Genomic DNA, 10,575 nt, shown 5'->3' on the forward strand with positions numbered 1-10,575 from the left:
AAAAAATAAAAAATAAATAAAAATGCACTAGACCCTCAGCCGGACGATCAAGGTTGACACCAGCAGACGAAGTCATGTTGGGAGTACCTGCTCTGGGCACGATGGGATGAACCCTCTGTGTCTTACTCCCCAAGACATGTAACTCCAGCAGCCAGGACCCTGGCCCAGTCCTCCTCAACACTGTCCAGGCCACCCAGAACAAGGCCCATCTGAGAAGCAATCACACCTGAGAGGAGTCCGGAAAAAGACGGAAGGTAACAACCAAATGTCACGTGGACTCCTCCACATGTTCCCAGAACAAAGGACACTGGGTACTTCTGAATAAAGAATGGACCTTTGTTAATAACGATGGGTCAATGTTAGTTCATTAATTGTGACAATCTGCCAGGTGCAAGGGCTCATGCCTGTAATTCCAGCAACTCAGGCTGAAGCAGGAGCATGGGAACTTCCAGGCCAACCTGGGTGACTTCACGAGACCTTGTCTCAAAATGAAAAATAAAAAGGGCAGGGATGTGGCTCAGTGGTAGAGCACCCCTGGGGTCAATTCCCAGAAATGCAAAAAAAAAAAAAAAAAGAAAGTTATCATTCTAATGAAAGGTGACAATTAAGATTGGGTCTATGGGACTTTTCTGTGTTTATCTTTGCAATTTTTTTCTGTAATTCTAAAAACTGTTCTAAAATAAAAAGATCATTAATAAGACAAAAGCTTAGAAAGGATTCAAGACACAGTAACGATACTAAAGAAAGGCAAAGAAAGTCCAACAAACAGGTAATAGGATTCCCTGAAAAAGAAATTCAGAGTGCACAAAATTCTAAAATTAATAAGTTGAAGTTTCCTGAGATAAAGTTAAAATATTTGTAACTACAGACCGAGAGTGTACACTTGAGAATATCAACCCAAAGCCACCAAAATTAAGCAATATTTCAGTAAACTTCTGACTTTGATTATAAATTATCTTCTTTCCTTTGGGAATCATTTGTTCTTTTTGCCCCAAAGAATCTTTTCCTTTTCTTTCTTTCTTTTTTTTTTTTTTTTTTTTTTTTTTGTACTGGGGATTGAACTCAGAGGCACTGAGCCACACTCCCAGCCCTATTTTGTATTTTACTTAGAGACGGGGTCTCATTGAGTTGCCTAGCACCTTGCTTTTTGCTAAGGCTGGCTTTGAACTTGTGATCCTCCTGCCTTAGCCTCCCAAGCCACTGGAATTACAGGTGTGTACCACTGTGCCTGGCCCCAGTCACTTTTTATATTTTATTTAGAGAAAGAGTCCTGATGAGTTTCTGAGGGCTTTGCTGCTCAGGCTAATTTTGAATCAAGATCCTCCTGCCCAGCCTCCCAAACCACTGGGATTACAGGTGTGCACCACTGCTCCCAGATTTTCCTTTTCTTTAAAGTCTAGCAGTACTTCATGTCAGAAGAACATGGAATAACATACTGAGTAACACATACAAAGAAAATGTGAACCAAGGATGATATGCAGTCCAGTAAAACTGACTTTGAAAGTCATCACCATGCAAGAATTCAGGAAGTATTTTTGTGCGTAAGCTGTCCTTTAGGTGCCTGCTGGGGGTGAGTCTCAGACAACAGATGATTACAAAGACATTGGTTTGAGAGCTGCTGGTGGGAACTGCGTACTTGTTGAAGTGAGGCTGAAGACTGGGGAAAGCAGAGAGATCCCGGTCTGTATTGTATGCTGTGACATTGCAGATTAGTGCAAATAATAAAACAGGAGCGGGCTGGGGCGGAGCTCAGGGACGAGTGCCTCCTAGCACACGGGAGGCCCCGGGTCCCGTCTCCAGCACCCTAGGACCACAGCCTCATCCTCTGCCCCTGCACCCCCGGGTTCCAGCAGGTTGCCCTGGTGTGAGTGAGTCCTTGCCCGTGTGCATCCATGCCCGCGTGGTGCACACTTCGAGTGCAGCTCAGGTGCCCACACCTGGGAAGCTCTGCTGGACTTGGGGCCACCTGTACCCTCCTGTGCTGGCATTGTTTCCTTAAGGCAGGCATTTGTCCCAGTAGCCCTTGCTTCCCTGGGGCGTAGCCTGTTTGCACACTGCCTGTGACCACTCCTGCATGCCAGGGGCAGTCAGTGGATGTGACAGAGACTCTATGGCCTGCAAGCCAGAAATACTTACTGGAAGTTTGTGAACTGCTATTTGAGGCCAGGGGCATTGCGGCCCTGTCCCCAGGTCAGGCAGAAGTGGGAGTCCTGCCATGTGACAGCCGCCTCCCAGAGCTGGCTCCCCGCTGTCTTAAGGACTGGAAAACATTGTTTTTAATGTAATTAAATTTGCTGGATCCCGGATGGTGTGAAGCAGGCACACAAAGAGTCGCACTGTGAACCTCCGCGTTTGCCTCCAGGTTGGGGCTCAGCAGCCGGAAGCTCTGCTCTGCCAGTCGCAGCCTCACCCCATGGTCATGCCCTTCCCTGGGAAGCCTCCACCATGCCTCGCTCAGAGAGGGCGTCTTAGACATCGCCTAACCCACAGCACTGTTGTGGCCCCACTCAGAAGCTTCACTCATTCCTTTAGTTCTGCCGTCAAACTAGTGTCTTTGCTGTTCTTTGTTTGAATCAGGATCCAAGGTCCAAATGTTGTGTTTACCCGAAAAGGAAGTTGGGTCTCCGTTAATCTATAACAGGTCCCTCTACCCACCTGCCCATGCCAGTTTTGTTTTGTTTTGTTTAATATTTTGCAATTCAGTTGTTGGAAAACCTGGGTCGTTTGTCCTACCAAATCCCCCCACTGTGTTTCAGCAGGCTGTATGCCTGTGGTGGTGTCTGTACCTGCACCTTGCCCCTTATTTCCAACAAACTAACATAGATAACTAAGTGCTGGGTGAGAGCAGGCGAAAGCGCCTTGGCAGGGAGTCACATGCAGGCACCTCAAGTGCAGCGCCCCACTTTTAGTGGAATTAAGATTGATTGGACTGGGGGTGCAGCTCCGTGGTGGAGCACCTGCACAGTGTGCATGAGGCCCTGGGTTCCATCACCAGCACTGCTAATGAAATAAAATAAAATAGAAGGTGATTGGTAGGTGCAGTTGGTGGAGTCTGATCCATTCCTGCCGGGCTTCCAACCTTACAGCTAATGGGTTTGAGCGCCTGCCCCTGCACTGCCTTCACCTAAGGCCTGCTTACAGGAAACAATGTAGCAATTTTCTGATTCCACTTCCCCCACATTTATTAACTGTGTTTCTTTTATAAAGAAGAACTTGCCTTTGTCAACTTCTAAGCAGGTCTAAGACAGGAAGGCACCATCCGTGTAAGGACTTGGGGCCCTGAAAGCTCCAACAGGAATGAGTGAAGTTTTCCTTTTTTAAAAATTATTATTTGGAGCTCATATATTTAAATGCATGTCACCACTATTATTTATTTTTCTGTAATGTAGATTGAAGCCAGGGGCACTTTGAACCCAGTGCCCTTTTTATCTTTATTTTAAGACAGGGTCTTGCTATGTTGCTTAGGCCGGCCTTGAACTTGCAAGCTTCCTGTCTTTGCCTCCTGAATGGCGTGTGCCACCATGCCTGCCCCAGCCTGTTATTCCTTATTGTGCTATTGAGTTGTACATTTGTGGTATATAGTACTTGCTTAAAATCTTTTGCTGCTGGGCATGGTGGCACATGCCTGTAATCCCAGAGGCTTGGGAGGCTGGACAGGAGTATCCGGAGTTCAAAGCCAGCCTCAGCTACTTAGTGAGGCCCTAAGCAACTCAGTGAGACCCTGTCAACAAAGTAGATAATGAACAGGGAAGGGACTTCCAGGAACTTAGGGAGTATAGAAGGCTACTTGTCACTCTCTGAAAACTGAACTATAAAACCACATGATGCACGAGGTCCGAGTTCATTGATGTTACAGAGGGAAAAAAAAAGGCTCCCCAACCAAGACAGTAGCCCAATCCAGTCCAGTAACGTCACTGGAGAAGAGTGTGCCAGTCTGGATGGTGGCCGCTGAGGAAGCGGCTATGTCACAGGACCTGTTTTGGAGACAGAGAGGACCTGAAGCAGTAAACCTCTGAGTCAAATGCACAGGACTCTTGTCTCCACTCTGCTGCCCACTGACTTCCAGGTAAGCTTTCTTGCTCCAGGGGAAAATGTCACCAGCCAGATCAGGAAGAGTCCAGTGTCTTGCTTTGTTCCCCAGGAGCCAGCGGCCTAGTCATCACACAGAGCAGTGTTCTGGAGTTCAGCCAAGAGCTGGGGACCCAAGACCCCCTTCAACGTGACCTCACTTCTCCCACCAGGCCCCACTCCTAAGGTTCCACCACCCCCAGCACAGGTTGGGGACCAAGTCCTTAGCACACAGGCCCTGAAGGACGTGTATGTGACCACAGCACTGGGGGAACCTGGGGAGCTCCATCCCAGCCAGGAGGATTCAGAGTCCCTGAGGGCCAATGGGTGCCACAGGTCGATGCCAGGTCACTGTTCCCGAACAGCCCTGATCCATGAGGGGGTTTAAAGGGCTCAATGGGTATACCCCAGGGGACGAGTGTCACATGATGGGTTCACTTGGGCAAGATGCCATCATGCTTCACACTTCACACTCACCTCTGCATTACCAGGAGGAAGCCACATACACACCTGTCACCGCACGAGCCACCTAGTGCTTATAACACTATTAGCTGTTCTGCCACCACCAAGGAAACTCAGACCAGGGGTCGGGGTCTGAAGACCTGGGCTACCTGTCAGGTAAACTGGTCACACAGCTCTGAGGGCCACCTTCGCCCAGCACCTCGGGGAGTCCTCCTCACCCCGGGCTCTGAGGGGCCAGTTGTCAAGCAGATCTGAGTTCCTCCTCACCTGGGGCTCTGATGGCTGTCACCTCAGAGGTCTCAGGGGACTTCTCACCTGGGCTCTGATGGGCTCCTCACCTGGGCCTCTGTGGGGGATCCTCACCTGGGGCTCTGAGGAGTTTTTCACTCAGGAGGGCTCTGAGGGGGATTCTCACCAGGGCTCTGCCTTCACTTTGCATCTGTGTCCCTCACAACTTTGACCTGGGTCAGATTTCTGCTCAGTTGTGCACATAGCCATGTTGGTCATTTAAAGAGTGACCATCAGAGCTAGTGACCTGCCCCCACTCCACCCGCGCCAGGGCTGCGGACACAGGCAGGAGTAACCAAGATGCTTTCAAGGTCTCAGCGGCCAGCTTTCACCATGCCAGGGCCTGCCCATCCCTCATTGCCCTGCACCTTCCAAAAACAGTGGAGCTGTGTAGCAGATGGTCCCGTGGTTCTGCCCCCAAAGCAGGAGCAGTTGTCCCATGGGACCCAAAGGGCCCCCTCCTGGGATCACAAGACTGATGTCATCCTGTGAGCAAGTGGAGATGCCCCAGAAGCAGCGATTCCCTTGACAAAGATCAGACAATGTGATCAAAACTGAGAGCTCGACCCACCGTCCTGCAGCCTGGCCAAGACGGCTGCAGAGCGCAGCCCGTCACCTCCGCCCCAGCCTTCCTCTGCTTAGACCTGAAGCTCACGTCCATGCCCTCACGACAGGGCCGGGCAGCCTGATCCCATGCGTGCCTGCCCAAGGTGGCCACGTGGGTTAGGGTTCCTTTCCTGATTTTTCAACATTGTTACTTATGTTATTATTTTTTCATTGAGGGGTTTGGGGGTGAGTGACCAAACCTGATTTTTGAGATCCCCAGAGTCCAGGCCTCCAGTAACAGCCTGGGTCTAGAAGCAAGGTGCCTAGGGCCAGGGTTGTCTCTGAGGGAGGTGGGCAGGGTCTTCCCAAGCAGGGAACAGCAACTTCCTCAAACAGGGGTAGCAAGATCTTCTTATTTTGGTAAAACGTGTCACTTTCGCAGAATTAGGGTTCAAAGTCCTGCTGTTTCCTTGGAACCTGTCCCTGTGTTCCTGTTCCAATTGTTGGGATCTCATTCTTGTACAATGTTAAATAAAAATTTCACGGTGCCATTAGACTGGGTCCCAACAGCCCAGGTAAAGTTCAAAATGGAGTCATTCATGACAAATTCCGTGTCCCCAACTGACCTTTGGTTATTTTCACACCTTCTGAGAAATCGGGAGAGAGAAAGGCTGATTTCCCCAGACAGGACAGTTTCCACTGGCTGGATGATGAAGTTCCCTGGGCCTTAATCCTTACGCACAAAGGTGGCCTGAAGAAACCTGACTCAGCCAACCAGTTGTTCTCTACAGTTCTGTCTCTGTTTCTACCTCTGCCTACGGAAATGATTAAAAACAACTAATCCTCTCTCACCTCTGTTCCTGCCTTCTTCAGCCCTTCTCTGGAAAACCAACTTCCTCTGATCAAATCATTGGAACACTTGTTCTATTTTATAGAAAACTGTCACCCAATTCTAGAATAAAAAAAATGAAGCCAACTAAGATCTTTAAATTGTCGTATTTTACCCTTTGACACAAATCAGTGCCCTGGTATTAACAAAAGACCTGGGAGGCTGGGGATTTGATTTGTGTCGCAACTGAACTGCCCACAGGGTTAGACATCCGGTGTGGTTTTCAGAGATCTTGGCTCTGTCATTATAGGAGTTGAGGATTTCTTTTGGGGTAATAACAGAAGCGTTCAGATTCCTTTCGGGAACTTCGAACTGGGAATTTGAAGTCTTGAGCTCATCTTTGTCATTTCTCCAAATTCCCTAGTGCACTAGAAGCAACCAGCCAACTAGCAACCAGCCAGCCTCATTACACATTTTTTTTTTTTTTCCGAGACAGGGTCTCACTAAGTAGCTGAGGCTGGCTTTGAACTTGTCATCCTCCTGCCTCAGCCTCCAGAGCTGCTGGGATTACAGGTGGGTCCCACCACATCCAGCTCATTACTCTCTGTTTTTACCAATGTGTTCTGTGGCTCTTGGTTGTCCCGAGTCTTGCCTTTGACAGGCATCTGGTTAGAGATATCTGCAGAGGGTCACTGGAGTAACTGTTTTGCCTTTGCTGTTAGCCAGTTTTCCATTGTGACAAAACACCTGAGTGAATGGCACCCCCTCCTCCACAGAAAATCTTAACCAAGCTTCTCCAGAAATCTTCACCATAACTGATTTTAGGACTATCAGCAGAAGAGTCTACAAAAGAGTTCAATGTGGGTAAACTTCCTATTTTCCTGTTGCTCTATTTTACTTGGCCTGGAAGAGATCAGCACTCCAGGTGCTGGACACCCCTTTACTAGTATTTCACAAACATTTATCCAGTAGAGTAGTTTATAGAAGTGTGTTTGAAAAGGCAAAGTGTGATTAAAAAAAAAAAAAAAAAAAAGACAAATCCTGGGGCTGGGGTTGTGGCTCAGGGGCAGAGCACTTGCCTGAGTTTGATCCTCAGCACAGCTTATAAATAAATAAAAAATAAAGGTACATCAACAACTAAAAAATATTTTTTTTTAAAAAAGACAATCCTTTAACAAGGCCTCTGGTCTTGAGCTTCACTTCACAGAGATATCTACATTTCTAGGATAAGAGAAGGTACCAGTTGAGCTCCCTGGTAACAACTGTCAGGGGAGAAAAGAAAGGGGAGAAGAAGCCCCCTCCTTCTCAGGTGTTGTCCTTGAAGGGTTAAATTGCTCAAAACAGTGTGGGGGGGGGAGCTGCTTTTATGTGAACTTCTGCAGACCATGAAAATTTGAGCCCCTCCCCTTACAAGCTGGGTATTATATTCTTTTTTTTTTTTTTTTTTTTAAAGAGAGAAGAGAGGGGGGTAGAGAGAGAGAGAGAATTTATTTATTTATTTTAGTTTTTTTTTTTTTTTTTTTCGGCAGACACAACATCTCTGTTTGTACGTGGTGCTGAAGATCCAACCCGGGCCACATGCATGCCAGGCGAGCGCGCTACCGCTTGAGCCACATCCCCAGCCCCTGGGTATTATATTCTGAAACTACCTGAACTCGGGGTTCAGGGATTGATTGGTTACAGCAAAAGCTGTGCCCTCTGAGCCTGGCTGCAGCCAAATAAAACTGCTTCCTGCTATCTTCAGTGCCCCACCTGGTCTGTCCCCTACAACATGAGAAGGTCACTTACAAGGGAGAACAGTTAATTTTGGTTCCTCGTTCTTCAGCTCGCGCGGTTGGCTGGCTCTCACTCTGGGCGAGGTAGGACGTCATGGTGGGAGTGTGGGGAGGAGCAGAGCTGCTTGCTGGGAGGCAGGACAGAGAGCCAAGGGCTGGGGACCCCCAGTGACCTGACTTCCTTCCAGTACCTCACCTCCTGTGATTCCACCAATTAGAGTGGCACAGGCTGGTGACATGCCTCAGCACATCTGCCTGTGGGGGACAGTTCGTATCCAAATCATGACCCCACCATAGGCTGGGGATTACCAGTGTCCCTGCCCCTACTGGACCTGGAGTCACCAATCCCTTCAGATCTAATTATATCAGGCTCCCATCCAGAACCCTCAGGACCAATTCAGGGGCTGGATATGTGGCTCAGTTGGTAGAGAGCTTGCCTCTCATGCCCAAGGCCCTGGGTTCAATCCCCAGCACCACCAAAAAAAAAAAAAAAAAAGAAAAGACCAACCCAGGGAGTTCATCTTTAGGATTCCGAAGTTGTCCTAATGGATATTGAGTGAAATAGTGGTTACCAGAGGCCAGGAAGGGAGGAATGGAGAGGCTGGTTAACAGGAACAAAATTGGCAGATGGAAGAGTAAGTGCTAATGTTTTGTAGCACAATAGGGGTGACTTTGGTTAACAATAAGTCATCATCGTATATTTCAAATACCTAGAAGAGAGAACTTTGAATGTTCCCAGTACAAAGAAGTGGCTGGGTGAGCTCATGCACACCTGTAATTCCAGAGACTCAGGAGGCTGAGACAGGAGGATCACAAGTTCGAGGTCAACCTCAGCAATTTAGCAAAGCCCTAAGCAACTTAGTGAGACTCTGTCTCAAAATAAAAGTGGTTGGGGAGGTGGCTCAGAGGCCAAGTGCCCCTAGGTTGAATCCACAGTAACAAAAATAAACAAACAAAAAAAACTCACAATGTGTACAGGCATGAAATTATCACACTGTACCCATAAGTCTATATAATGATTATGTATCAGTGAGGATTTTAAAAAGCTTTCTATTTCTTTGGAAGCAGCCCATTTCTAGCACCCAGTTCTGTTGCCAGGGTATCTGTGGGTCTATGTGCCACATCTGTGGGCACCCCTGCTACTGTGGGAGCTGGGGAGTCATCTCCCAGGATGCTCTTGGCACCTGAGCTGGAGCCTGAGGTCCACAGGGAGTCAGGATGGCGAGATGCATACACAAGATGCCACAGTGGAACCCCAGCCATAAGGATGGGCGGAGGCCTGTGGAGGCCTCTTGGCCTCTAATGGAGAAGCCGGAGCCAATGTCCTTACTGCCAAAGCTAGGGACGTGGAACAGCATTCCTGGCTGCTTTCCAAGATCACAAGATGCACCCACAGGCAGGTGCCAATCTGCACACGCTTCAGAACGTCCCCTGCTGCTTCTGCCCTCCATGTCCCCTGGTTGCTCCCAAGGCCACCCCAACCAGAAGCAGATGAGTGGACATATTGCAAAGCCACCTCATTGCTCTTCTCTACACACCAGGATCAGGTAGCACAGAGGACTCTGGGAACGTAGGCCACTGCTCGGGGGCGCGCAAGTCCTTCCTTGCTGTAGCACTCCCTGGTCAAGCTCTGCGGATGTGCCTGCTGCCTCCTGCTGACTCGCCAACCCAGGGGGAGGCTTGGGATTGCAGCAGTTGTGCAGTTGTCCCCTTGTCCCAGTAGTCCTCAGACCTTCAGGGCAAACAGAAGTCTAGCAGATTTTGATGGTCCACTCTCCCGCCTCTAATTGAGGAAAAGAATCTATCTACCTTTGTAAACTAGAAAAATCGAGGGTGTGTGGCACTGATATAGAGCTGTCCTGCAGCATCCTTGGACCAATGGTCCAAGATCCATGGACACCCAGGTCTGTGGATGCTCAGGTCCTTCATATTAAGTGGTGGAGCACTTGCATATGACCCATGCACATTCTCCTGTGTGAGTCAGGTCACCTCTAGATTACTTAGACCCTCTGATACAATGTAAGTGCTGTGTAAACAACTCTTACACTTCTTTTTTTTAATTTTTTTTTTTTTTAGTTGTAGATGGACATGATATTTTTGTTTTAATTATTTATTTTTATGTGGTGCTGAGGATCAAACCCAGCGTCTCAAACGTGTGAGGCGAGTGCCCCACCACGGGGCCCAGTCCCAGCCCTGGTACTTCATTGTTGAAGAAATAATGACAAGAAAAAAGTCTGCACGTGATCGGCACAGGCAGGATTTTCAAGCCACAGTTGGTTGAGTCCGTGGGAACAGAACCTCACACAGAGGCCCAAATGCACATAGGTGTGCACACACACATGGGCACACAGAGTCGCACAGTTGTTTGTTGTTAACACACATTTCACAGGTCATGGTGTGGGTGCAAACTGTTTCTTGTTTCCTACAGTTAATTTTTGCTCTGAGAACCAAAAGGCACAGGTGGAAAACATAAGGTAGTCCTTCCCAGGTCAACGCAGTAGCTGAGGCGACTGAGTGAGGTCCCCAGTTGAGGAGGAAGTGAAACCTTCTCTCCACTATGGCACCAGTGCCCACTTGTATCTTGGCATTGCTTGCACCCCATGAGGC

The sequence above is a fragment of the Spermophilus citellus genome (assembly GCF_964194105.1).
Source record: "Spermophilus citellus genome assembly, chromosome: 12".
Taxonomy (NCBI): Eukaryota; Metazoa; Chordata; class Mammalia; order Rodentia; family Sciuridae; genus Spermophilus; species Spermophilus citellus.